At 41.3% G+C, this 12,983-nt stretch overlaps 1 non-coding gene across 1 annotated transcript; it reads left to right on the forward strand.

The window, feature by feature from the left end:
• Positions 1–7,960: 7,960 nt before the first annotated feature.
• Positions 7,961–8,034, forward strand: TRNAN-GUU (transfer RNA asparagine (anticodon GUU)). The gene has a single exon. It is a non-coding gene; the product is annotated as a tRNA-Asn (tRNA).
• Positions 8,035–12,983: the final 4,949 nt, after the last annotated feature.

A 12,983-nucleotide genomic window follows, 5' to 3' on the forward strand; every position in this document is an offset into this window, starting at 1 on the left:
AAGAACAAAAGTGGCAGACCAGGGTGGAGCCTCCTGTCTCCAGGACCCTACTCTCCTGGTTCCCTCTTCAGAGGTATCTGCTTTGCTGAATTTGGTTCTTATCGTTCCTACGCGTGTTTAAGACTTTGACCACATGTGTATGTATAACAAATGTATGTATATATAACATATATAGCATTGTTTTGCCTATTTACTACATTTAAATGAATGGTACCATACTGTACCTATCCTTTCTGCAACATTACATTTTTAGATTTATACACATTGGTAAATAAAGATTCAATTCATTATTAAAACTGCTACATAGTATTGCAATGTGTAAATATACCAAGTTTATTTATCCACCATCCTTTTGATAAGTATTTGAGTCATTTAAACTGTTTCACTGTTATGAACAATACTGGATCAACGCATCTTGTATATATCCCTGTATACATGTCTCTAGGAGTGAAACCTCTACCCTGGAGGGAATGAGTCTCTTCAACGTCACCAAGATGCTGAGAAATTGTTCTCCAGGGCACACGCACCAGTTTTCATCCACAAAAGGTGAACGTGCCCAGCACTCCACCTCCACACCAACTCAGTTTGTCAGGCTTCTTAAATTCTGCCAATGTGATACATGTGAGATAACATCCCATTATGCTTCTGTGTTTCCCAGATTATTAGAAGAGTGGAGTGCCTTCTCATGAGTTTATTGACAATATGGATTTCCTCTTCATTGATCTTTTGCCTGCTTTTCTTTTTTGTTGTTTGTCTTCCACTAATTAGTAGGCATTCTTTATGAATTCCGGATACTAAGTCTTTGTTGGTTGTATGCATTGCAAATTCTTTTCTCAGTCTTGATTTGTCTTTTAAATTTGCTTTTTTTTTGCTTATTTGTTTAACAAAAGTTTTACTACATTTTAGATATAATAAAATACATCAACTCTTTCTTTTATGTTTACACTTACCATGTTGTGTTTATGAAATCCTTTCTTACCCTGAGGTCATCATTCTGTCTTCCTTAGGACACTAAGTAATGATTCAGCAAATATTGGCTGAATAAATGAATTATTTCTAGGTTGTTGACCTCCTGGAAATTGCACAAATACAGTTTTTATTTTATATAAGCACCTTGTTTTTATTGCAAAATTGGACTTAAAAATGTTAAAGGGGTTGATATCTTTTATCCTAATGAAGCCAAAAGCTGAAGCATGTTTTTCTTTACACACATGAAAGTGCACTACCAGTGAGAATAACTAATGATTCTTCTTCACAAAAGACACACTTGAGAAATAAGATTTTAAAATATAGTAATAGTTACATTAAAAATCAGAAAGAAAACTTTATTAGTAAAGTCTACAGCAATAGAACAGGGCACCTAGAACAGCCCCCGTGTTCAAAAATTTTATCGAGCATCTATTATATGGCAGACCTGTAAGGAGAGTCATAGAACTTCTTTCTTTAAAAAAAAAAAGTTATGCAATCATGATGCCATGGCACAGTAAAATTCTTAATGCCAGAGTTATTGACATCTATAGCACCAAGCCAGTAGTTCCAATACATGTGCTTATCACCATCATTCTATTGCTTTTCCCTTCATAAAGCCTTTGTCTTTCATCTCCTTTCCGTTCTCCACTGCCCCCATCCTAATAAGGCCTTCTCACGTCCCATCTGGTTTATTGAAATAGTCACCTAACTAGTCTTCTTACTTCCAGCTTCTTTTGCCAGATTAACCTTCCCCAAATCTTGCTGTTACCAAGTCTCTCTTCTGTTCAAAACTTTCAGTCCATCCTCGTTGCACATTGTATAAATATACCACAGTAATTTATACATTGTCCCTCTGATGAGTATTTAAGTCATTTAAAATTTTCCACTATTATGAACAATACTGTTCATAATGCAAATTTTTAGCCTGGTATTTAAGGCTCTCCATACTCTCTCACCAGTCAGCTTCCTTTACATCCCACCACACTCTACGTAAACCCTCTGCTTCCGCTGGGCTGATTTTACGTTCTCACATCCATGCCTCTGTTCCTTCTCCTCCCCATCTAAAGGATCCTGCCAAGGATCAGCCCAAGACCCACTTCCTCCCCGGCTTCTTCACTGCCTGCTCAGATTATTCCCTCCTCAGATTCCTAAAACATTTACCATCTGTGCCACGCCGTTGGCACTTACTGCCTTGAAATTTTTTATATATCTCTTGGTTCCCAAAGTGGATTAAAGAGATCTGTGGGCAGGACTGATGTCTCAGAGAGTCCTGTGTGGAAGAGAGATCCTTGAAGTGTCTAGCCCAGTTCCTTATGAGATTCAATAAGTATCTGCTGTCATTTAGCCCAAAATGTCTTAAATATTTCATAGTATATTTACGAAAGTTTAAAAAAGAAGTCTTTATGTTCTCCTGTAGGTTGGGATGTTCTTCCCAAGTGGAAACAACTCACTGTAAAAAAGAAAAAAGATTAGTGCAAAGAAGTGTCTTAAAAAATTAAAAAGAATACAAAGATCACCTAAAATCTCAGGTACTCCAATTCTTTTCAACGAAAGCATATTCATTACTGAAGAGTCACACGTTGTAAAATTCCCCACAGGTGTGGTTGACTGTTCCTCAGACACCATTTTCTCAGTGGGAGAAAGAGCTGGAGAAGAGAGACCATCATGACAGTTATACTGTGCTTGGCAAAGCACACGTGTGCACAGACTGGACTGTCCGAGTCACCACCTCACAGCCTGGCACTCCCCTGCCCTCAGACAGAGGAGATCCTGGCCGAGGATGACCACTTACCACCCTCTATCTGTAATGTGGGGAAACTGCGGCTGCCTTTCATCACTGGCCCCTAAAAGTACTGCTTGCTGTGAACGTGTGACAAAACGGTGAAAAGGGGTAAAGAAGAAGATAAAAATCACCAACCAAAGATAACCACTAATAATGTTTGGAAGAATTTTCCAAATATTACACACACACACCACAGTTTGGGCTCGTGCCTTAGATGTGATGTGAGAGTCTGTGTGGGTCAAGGTTACAAGCGTGGCCACTGGATCCTGACTCCGGGAATGAAACCTGGCCCTACCACTCCCTAGCTCTGTGACCTGAACAAACTGCTCTCTGCACATGTCCCCTCACCTGTCCCCTCACTATATTAGAATAATAGTAAGAGTGTCTGCCTCACAGGGTAGCTATGGCTTAAATGAAGTGATATGTACAAAGTGTTGCATACTGTGAGTTATCATGCCACACGGTCCTCCATCTTACCTTTTCACTTAACATTTGATCATGACCCTCTTGTCAAATATTTGTTGAAAATATTACTTTTATGATTATATGTTTCTGTATCCTATCTTTTTTTACTTAACACTTTATTGTGACTACATGTTTTGAAATATTCTTTGCAAACATTATTTCAGATGTCTATATAATTAATACTCTATTTTCTAAATATATCACAACATATCATTTTCTCCTGTTGCTGGGTATTTAGGTTATTTCCTATTTATCACTCTTATAAATAATACTGTAATGATACACTTAAAACTTTGGTCACATCCCTGGTTACTTTCTTAGGATAGATTTCTAACAGAATGTCTAGAATGGTAGAGTATAAACATTGTTTAATGTTCATATTACCAAACTTCTATAGATAAATAATATACCAAGTTTACTCTCAACAGTCTTATGTGCGAGTGGCCTCTAACTAGGCCCTTGATAGAATTTAGTATTAGCTCTTTTTCTTCTTTGCTATCCTGGAAGAAGAAAATTTTTATTTTATTCAACTTTTCAAATCAAATTTTGATTTTGATTACTAGTGAGGCTGAACTTTTATGATTGTGTTGGTCATGTGCATTTCCTCTTTCGACTAGTCAGTTCATGTCCCCATTTTTTTTTGGTTTGTTCGATTTTTTTAGTTGAGTTGTAAAGAGGTATTTTTCATATTAATTGATGTGTTCCTTATATATAAGGAATTTAATTTTTCTGTCACATTTTATTTTTTCAAGTTTACTTTACGACTTACAGTTTTCATTTCCACATTGATCGGCACATAGCGATTGAGCGCCTGCCGTGTACCGGCACTGTTGCAGGTGCTGGGGATTCAGCAGGGAGCCAAGCCAACCAAAATCTCTGTCCTTGGAGAGCTCACATTTTAGTGGGAGCTTCTACTTGAGAGTGTAATTTCAATGGACCATCTAGTTCCTGGAATGCCTGTTTTGTAGTTTGATAAGTACTTATAATTACTTATGCATAATTGGCTTATTAATGTCATCTTCTTTTCAGAAAACCATTGTACCCACATAAATATGAAGGAAGAGAGACCCCAGAGCTCAGCCTAATAGAGAAAATTAGATAATATTTTCGAACAAGTATGACTGGAAGGACACCCTTAGACTTTCAGATGGGACTTGAGGCATCAAGAGTATGCTTAATGGTTATTTCCTTCTTTTCCTTCCACACAAGTGCCTCTGAAACTTGCCAACCACTTGTGCATCCCACAGTCTGGGGCTGGAGAAATGGGGGAGTGCAGATGAGGTTGATGAGAACAGAGAAGTTTGGGGTCCTATTGTGGTCAGCTCGGGCTACGATAATAAAGTACCACAGCCTGGGTGGCTTACAAACAACAGAAATTTATTTCTCACAGTTCTGGAGGCTGAAAGTCCGAGATCAGAGTGCCAGCAGGGTCAGATTTTGTTGAGAGCCCTCTTCTGGGTTGCAGGTCACTGACTTCTCTTTGTATCCTCACATGATGGGAAGAGATCCAGCCAGCTTTCTGGCCTCTTCTGAAAAGGGCACTAACCCCATTCATGAGGGCTCCACGCAAATATCTCCCACAGGCCCTGCCTCCAGATACCATCACATTGGAGGTTAGATTTCAACATATGAATCTGGGCAGGTACACAGACATTCAGTCCATAACAGGTCCCATAAGCAGAGGCGACTGTGCCAGGAATGACTTTATGAAATGGCTGATGCAACAAAGCCAATTTCACAAGAGATTCCTTTCCCTCAATAGAGGCACAGGAGAGCCATGGGACCTGCAATAGGACCAAAATTGCCTCTTCACCAATCTGTGTGCCCATGTGACTCAAAGACCAGATGAGAGACCACCCTCCAAAGCCTCGGCACTTGGAAACAACTCCAGGAAAGGGGACAGAGGGAATCCTGAATCGACTGAGATTGTGTTTTTGGCAGCAGCAGAATCGGGAATCAAAACAGAAATCGAATGGAGTTATACAAAAATAAAGTTCTACTTTTTATACATCTGAAAGATCTCACTGTGTTTTTAAGAAGAATCACAAAAAAACCAGATCATCGTTTAAACACTTAAATAAGAAATTCCCACAGTTCTTAAGAAGAAACTGAAAAAGCAAATAGAAAATTCCATTAAATTAGCATAATTTTAAGTTAATTTTTAAAAACGCAGTTTGGAAAACATTATCCATTCCAATATTTTCAAGGTGCAAGTCATCAATTCCTTCTTCAGCCATTGGCCACTCACAAGCTCCACGTACATAAATATCCCTTCAGAGCCAGGATAAACATAACTGACTCCAAACTCCATAACTGACTGTGCCCAGCACAGATGAGCAAGAACCTCAGGACAACAGAATCTCTAGATGGTCCTACTCAGAAGACTCCTCCTGTATCTCCTTTTCTTGCATGGCACAGGCTCAACTCTGCAGGGCCACTTCGCCCTTTCCCTCCACTCTTTATCAGAAGTTGGCCTCCATCCCTCTCAGCTTCCTCCTCACTGAAGCAGAGCTGGCTCTTGCTAGGAGGAAGCAAGTAGGGAAAGGGTCATAGAACCCAGATTCAAAAGAAGGGTTCAGAAAAGACGCTCAACATCACTTCAGGAAATGCAAATCAAAACCACAATGAGATAACACTTCACATCCATTAGAATGGCTATTACAAACCAAAAAAAGTGAGACAACAATAAGCGTTGGTGAGGAAGTAGAGAAATGGAAACCCTTGTGAACTGTTGGTGGGAATGTGAAATAGTGCATCTGCTATGGAAAATGGTATGGTGGTCCCTCCAAAAACTAAAAATAGAATGACCATGTGATTTCATCTATTGTACTTCTGGGTACACACTCAAAAGAATTGAGGGCCAGCCTGTGGCTTAGCGGTTAAGCGCACGCGCTCCGCTGCTGGTGGCCAGGGGTTCGGATCCCGGGCGCGCACCGACGCACCCAGCCATGCTGAGGCTGCGTCCCACATACAGCAACTAGAAGGATGTGCAACTCTGACATACAACTATCTACTGGGGCTTGGGGGGGAAAAAAAATAAATAAATAAAAATTTAAAAAAAAATAAAAATGAATTGAGAGCAAGGTCTCGAAGAGATGTTTGCACACCCATGTTCACTGCAGCATTACTCACAACAACCAAAAGGTGGAAGCAACTGAAGTGTCTATCAACAGCTGAATGGGTAAAGAAAATGTGGTGTATGCATACAAGGGATACAGCCCTAAAAAGGAATGAAATTCTGACACATGCTACAACATGGACGAACTTTGAAGACAGTATGCTAAGTGTTACAAGATAGTCACGAAAGGACAAATATTGTATGATTTCACTTAGATGAGGCATGTAAAATAGTCAAATCCATAGAGACAGAAAGTGGAATGGTGGTTGCCAGGGGCTGGGGGAAGAGAGGAAGGAGGAGGTAGTATTTAATGGGTATAGACTAGCAGTTTAGGGAGATGAAAAGGTTCTGGAGATGGATGGTGACGGTTGCACAGCAATGTGAATGTACTTAATGCCACTGAATTGTATGCTTAAAAAAAGGGTTAAATGGTGAGGAGGGGGAGGCGGAGGGGGAGGGTCCCTCACAGTTCAAATTGCACGGAACCGTGGAACACGCAGGGCTGGATTGACTACGTGGAGAGCTACAGTGAATTCCCCGTTCTGCAGGGTGAGAAGAGAGGAGCCGGCCCCAGGTGAGCTCTAGTGATTGGGCTATGCAGAAGGAAAAGCAAAGCCAGGAAGTGCTTTCCTCCTCCTCCTCCTAAGTTAGCACAATGCTAACTCTCCCATCCGCGTCCTTCACAGATCTTGAGGCATCCTGGATTTCAATGGGCTCAATTCAGAAGTCAGGGAAAGAGGGAAGCCTTCCGTGGCCATTTCAAACTTAAAGGCACATCTTCACTGCCACTCCCTACATAAAGCCCTTTCTGATGTCCCCTAAACCATGCATTCTCAAGCGGAGGCCATATACCCGCACAGGGGATGAAAATTAGTTATTAGGACGTGAAAAAAATATTACTTTTTATGTACCAAGCACAGATTTACGCACGGCAAAGCCACAGACACACAGTATATTGTGGCATTAACATTCTGTGGTGGGGATGGTAATAAGGGAAAAAAAATGTCTAAGGGGGAGGATCAATAACACACACACGCACACAGAGGTTGACAAACTGCCCTAAAGTTTGGGTCCAGCAGACGGGGCTCCTCGTCCTTCAAGTCCACACAGCACTTCGTTCTTCTCTCACAGGATTTACCGTCTTTTGTCCGGCAGGACAGTGTGGGCGACCTCACCCCCTTCCCCCATCGGACCAGGGCTGCCGGCGGGCGGCACTTCCGCCGGTCACGGTCGCGGTGGGCAGTGGCGCCCCGCACGCGGCCGGCCGGGAGCGCCTTTCCAGCGCTGACTGGGAAGAGCGCCCTCGCGACCCCGGAGCGCCGGGGCGGGAAGGCGGCCCGCCACCCGCCGGGCCCGGGCGGGACTCCCGAACTCGGGCGAGGCCTGCGCTGCCTGTCCCCAGAGGAGCCCCGCGGCTCCGCCCGAACGTCCGCCCGCCCCTCCCCGCCGGCCGCGGGCTCAGCGTCTCCCCTGCGGCGCCCACACCGGCTCCGCCGCAGCCTCGGCTCCTCCCGCCCTCTCCTCGGCGCGCTCCTCCGCGGGGCCCGCGCGGCCACGCCCAGGGCGGCGAGGGCCACCGCGGCCACGAAAATCTGTACACACCGCAGCGCCGGCTTGGTAGCTGGGTCTCTGTGGCGCAATCGGTTAGCGCGTTCGGCTGTTAACCGAAAGGTTGGTGGTTCGAGCCCACCCAGGGACGACAGTGCTTGTTTTCCTGAGACAATTTCTATATGGATTCGTTTTAAAACTGCAACCATGAGATTTTTAATCGAATACGTGTAAACCGCTACCATGTTTCTAGAACAGAGGAAGACAGTGTTCTCTTAATATATTTGGCTCCTAACGCGGGTGGATCCAAGAGCGACACTGTTTCTGGACTAGCAGCCCATAATTTGTTCTATTCCTACCATAGATCCAGGGGGAATTTGCACATATGCTTTAGGAGACCCGCCCAAGATTGTTCACCAACAGCACTAATTGTAATGCAAAAACAAAAAAACAATTCCCCACTGACAAGTGAATAAATAAATAGCATTTGTTTCTCTCGAAAATCTGATACCACCAAAAAGCAAATGTAGTTATTCAATATTGCCTTATCTACTGGCAACAGGATTTGAAGAGCCCTACAGATGAAAACATCAAGAGGAGTCATCTAAAAGTATGTGGAAGCTTAATTATCCTAAGAAATCATTTGCTGAATTAAGCTGTTACAATTTGGGGACATGGACTTGAATTTAAGCAAAGGCATTAATGTTTACTTTAGGTTGCTGACAGAGTTTTCCCTGAAATTAAACTGAAGCAGAAATTGTTTGTATGAATTCCTGTTAAAGGTCTCACATGACATATTTTCAACTCTGGTCTCACAGAAGACAAATATTTTTTCAAGCAGATGTTTCACATAAGACTTTCTATGAAGATATAGAGAATCACATGATAATATGATAACATGATATAATTCATTTCTGCCAAGATTGAGGTCTTGTGGCAGGTGCTTTGTCTCTGGGATGTACTTATCGTGGATAGAATTTTGAGACCTAGAAGAAGGAATAGTTAACTGTCTCACTAGGCTCTCTCTTAGGGAATGCCTTGGCAAATACTAGCTGATCATTTATTTATCAAATAATTGTTGATAATAAAATGTCCTCTATTGTCTGGTTAGGAGCCCTAACTAGGAGACACAATGTTGCACTTATGGTGACATTCCAGTCAGAGTAACAGGTAGCCCTCAAAAATGTTCTTAGATAAGGGCCTTTCTGATGCTCCTCAGAATTCCAAACTTTCCACCTACACTTAAGAATAGCTTACAGTGGAAACAAGAAAATGATGGGAAATTAGGTCATAAGATCGTTTATACACTGTTCAAATCTAGTCTAACATTTCAAGATGAAGAAGGTATAATATTTGCTATTACTGAAGTTATGGGGACTTAGAAATCATGTCCTTCCACTTTGAAGCTGAGTATGTTTGTACTAGGTTATAAGCTCCTTGAAGGAAGAGACCATTTTCTGTTATTAATGATCATTTTAGATTCCAAAGGATTTCCTTCAGGATACAGTTCAAATTCTTGAGTTTAGCACAGAAGAGCTTTCATGATCCACAGCCTTGTCTCCTACCATGTTCCTGCATGGAACCTGCTAGTGGTTACAAGCACTTACCAGGAGTTCCTTGAATGCTGCCTTACACCCCCCAGGTGCCTTTCCCTTTGCCCTCATGTGCCCTTCCCCACCTCCACTCCACATACCTGGGAGTTTCCTTCTCAGGGAAGTCTCTCCTGACGCCGCCTCCATCTGATTTAGATGCCCCTCCTCTATGCATCCATTACACCACCCTGAAGCCAGGGAGTTCCTTGTCACCTACACTGGAATAAGAACTCCTTGAGAGTAGGGACCACGTCTTCTTTCACAGTGCTTGCTCATGTAGCACAAGCCTGTCACATAGCATACGCTCAGGACAGAAGCAATCCCTGCCTTCTCAGGGTATGTGGTTAACAGAGATGGATAACAGTCAGATAAAAATGCTTATAATAAAGTGTCAGTATGAGGGCCACAGAAAAACGTTCCCAGGCATTGAAGGAGGAAGTCAACATAGATAGGCTGGATTGTGTCCTCATGGAGGATTTGAAACAACCCTGAAATGTCCGGACAGGCCAGAAGGCAAGGGAGGGGCATTTAAGGCTGGGGAAATTCAGGACAAGATGAGGAGGTAGGAGATGAGCATAACCGGTATATAGGACAAGTGTACTTAAATAGGATGCAGTGAAAATGTTCTTAGCTTGTGGAAGGGCCCTAAGACCAAGAGATGAGGCTGGACTTTACCCTGCAAGTAAGGGAGTAACTATTACAGGTTTCTGTTTCAGGACATAATGAAATCTATTTTAGGTGGTTGGTCTGGTAACAGTGTCGGGGAAATAAGAGATCAGAGAACACTTAAGATGAAATTATATTTCAAAAGAGAGGCAATGAAGCTCAGGCTAAGGTGGGTATAGAAAGAAGGCATGGATGTAATTCAAGGGAACACTGGACAACATTTAGGAACTGAAACAGGAGGGAGATGTTGAGGATGATGCCTGGTGACCTGGGTTTAGAGCCTGGGTGACCCAGAAAATGGTGATACTATTGCTTGAAATTGGGAGGGGTCTTAAAGAAATCTCAAAATTAGAAAAATTATAAATTGTCCACACTCTCAGCTTACCTTACTTGTGGCTGATTCTCCACCATAGAGTTCATCTAGCACCTCGTCCCAGAAACAGGCTTCATTTTTTTAAGTTTAACTTCATTTTAAGTCAAACTTAATTCATTCAAGATAAACTTTCCAAGAGACTACTTAGGAGTCCATGCAGCCCTGTGAAAATCTGAACGAGAACCTAGGGTATCTTCCCAGAATGTATATGTTCACAGATAAAACTTATTAACAATGTCCAAGGAAGTCACAGACCCTTTGGAGCAGAGTTCTTGGCCCCCAGATTTTGAAGGCCCAGTTTGTATTTTATTTATTCACTTTTAGTCTAATTACTGATAAAGGTCATAAAGTGTGTCAAATCCAAAGTGTTTAGGGAGGAAAATTTACTAAACTGAAGATTTTAAGGTAACACCAAGAACTAGAATAGTCTAATACTACTGACAAGTCAAAAAGAGAAACAATTTTTTTTTCTGAGCAATTAAGTAGATATATAAAATTAGTAATAAAGGACCTGAGACAAAAAAAGCTGCCTTGAGGTTTTAACACTTAATGCTTTATTGTCGCAATCTGGAATGACTGGATGTGAAGGGCTTTAATATACTGATCCCTTCAGGGTTGCTTCTATAGGGATTTTCACCATCGGCAGATACCAACTTGTATTTCTTTCCTTTAATGACACCCAGCAAAGCATCAAATTTTAGTTACCTCCTCATAGGAATTGAGCCATTTCTCATTGCTTTTCTTTTTTTAGTAAAAACAAGAAAAATTGTCTAAGATGACTCAAACTAGTTATTCCAAAACGAGTAAATCAAATACACACTTTAAAATGAGATCAACTACCTTAGTAATAAACTGAGTAGATTATCACAAATTACTATATGTATGTGTGAGCATGATAATTTATTTATACTTAATTGAATAATATATCACTTATACTAGAGAATAGGCTGGTCTGATAATTGGAATTCACTGTAATAAATACTATATACGTGAAATCTGCAATGGATAAGACTCAATATAGAACCGAGGTTTTAAATATAGAATTTCTCTACTAATTACCAAGTATAGGGATTCTTTACAATAACCACAAGTTCCATAGCCAGTGGGACATCAGTTTACAACTGCAAACATTATGCCATCCCGCTGATTAGGCCTGGTGTACATTGCCTTAGGGCTGGGGGGAGCACTAAATATAGGTGAGTTGTAGAGACACTTGAACTTCCCCAGCATGTTTAGATCATCTCAGCTTCCAAGCCCAGTGGGAAGGCGATAATACAGAGGAAGCTGGCAAGCTATTAAGTGTCTGCAATAACTAAACAGAAAATGCATTTTCATTGTGAGATTTGAAGTATTTCACAGGAGTCCCTTTTCTCCCGGTGACCTCTTGCTTCTATGGTTATATTTAATCTCCTGATTATTTTAAACTTCTCCAGTACCAGATTTATTGTCATTTAGTTCTTTTTTGCTATCTTGCAGAAGTTAACAAGCACCTTTTCATGGATCTGCTCAACTTAGAAGCATCCTGGTGTCCCTCTCAGCCCTGCTTGCGTCTTCTGTGGCTCCTGAGGGAACACGGGTGGGGGAAAAGGGTGAGGAGGTGCTGGTGGTGAAAAGGGAAAGAGGGCCAGTCACAGACAAGCTCACTGAGCAGGCCTGTTTCAGAGCCCACCAACCGCAGGTGGCTCTTCACTCTTTACCCACAGGAGGAGTTGCCTCTGGAAACTGCTCAGAATGAAGTCATTGGTTTACCGTCATTTCTTTGGGATGTTTTCTCTAATCCACCAGATTGATTCTACCATTCCTCTTCTTCCTCCCCTGCCATAACACATACATATTGATCAATGTCTCTTGGCCCCCAGACTCTAAGTTTGGAGAAGCCAGTCCACTTTGTGTTGTTTGCATTTGTGGTACCCAGTAAAACTGTAAGTTAACTAAACTTACTGTGGTAACCATTTCCCAATATATATAAGCCAAACCATTTTGTTGTGCACTTTAAATTTATACAGTGATATATCTCAATTATATCTAAGACTGGAAGAACCAACCCCAAAAACAAAACAAAAAATCTCTAATAAATTGGATCCTCCACTTTACATACACTTTTTCTGCAGAGTGCATTATTGCAGTAATGTTAACTGGAAGAAAAATCAGCTAAAATTTAATAGACTTTACTCCTAGCATTTTTTTCTTCTGGAAAAATTGGTATTTACACTGTTTGTCATTCTATAATTGATCACTAAATTTTTTCCACATAACCTCAACATACTACAGGAATTGAATGCTTATTAATGAATTTAATATAAAAGATAAGTGAATGGTGTATTCTCAATAGTTAAAGAACAGTTTGGTGATTCAATAAATGGTATTTGAACAAATTTACTATGGGGGAAAAAACTAACTTCAATGCAACACATCAAAACACATTCCAAAAGAATTAAAGATTCATGACAAAGAAAAAAAGAAGGAAGA

The sequence above is a fragment of the Ceratotherium simum genome, chromosome 10 (genome assembly GCF_057802395.1).
Source record: "Ceratotherium simum simum isolate JZ-2026a chromosome 10, ASM5780239v1, whole genome shotgun sequence".
Lineage (NCBI taxonomy): Eukaryota > Metazoa > Chordata > Mammalia > Perissodactyla > Rhinocerotidae > Ceratotherium > Ceratotherium simum.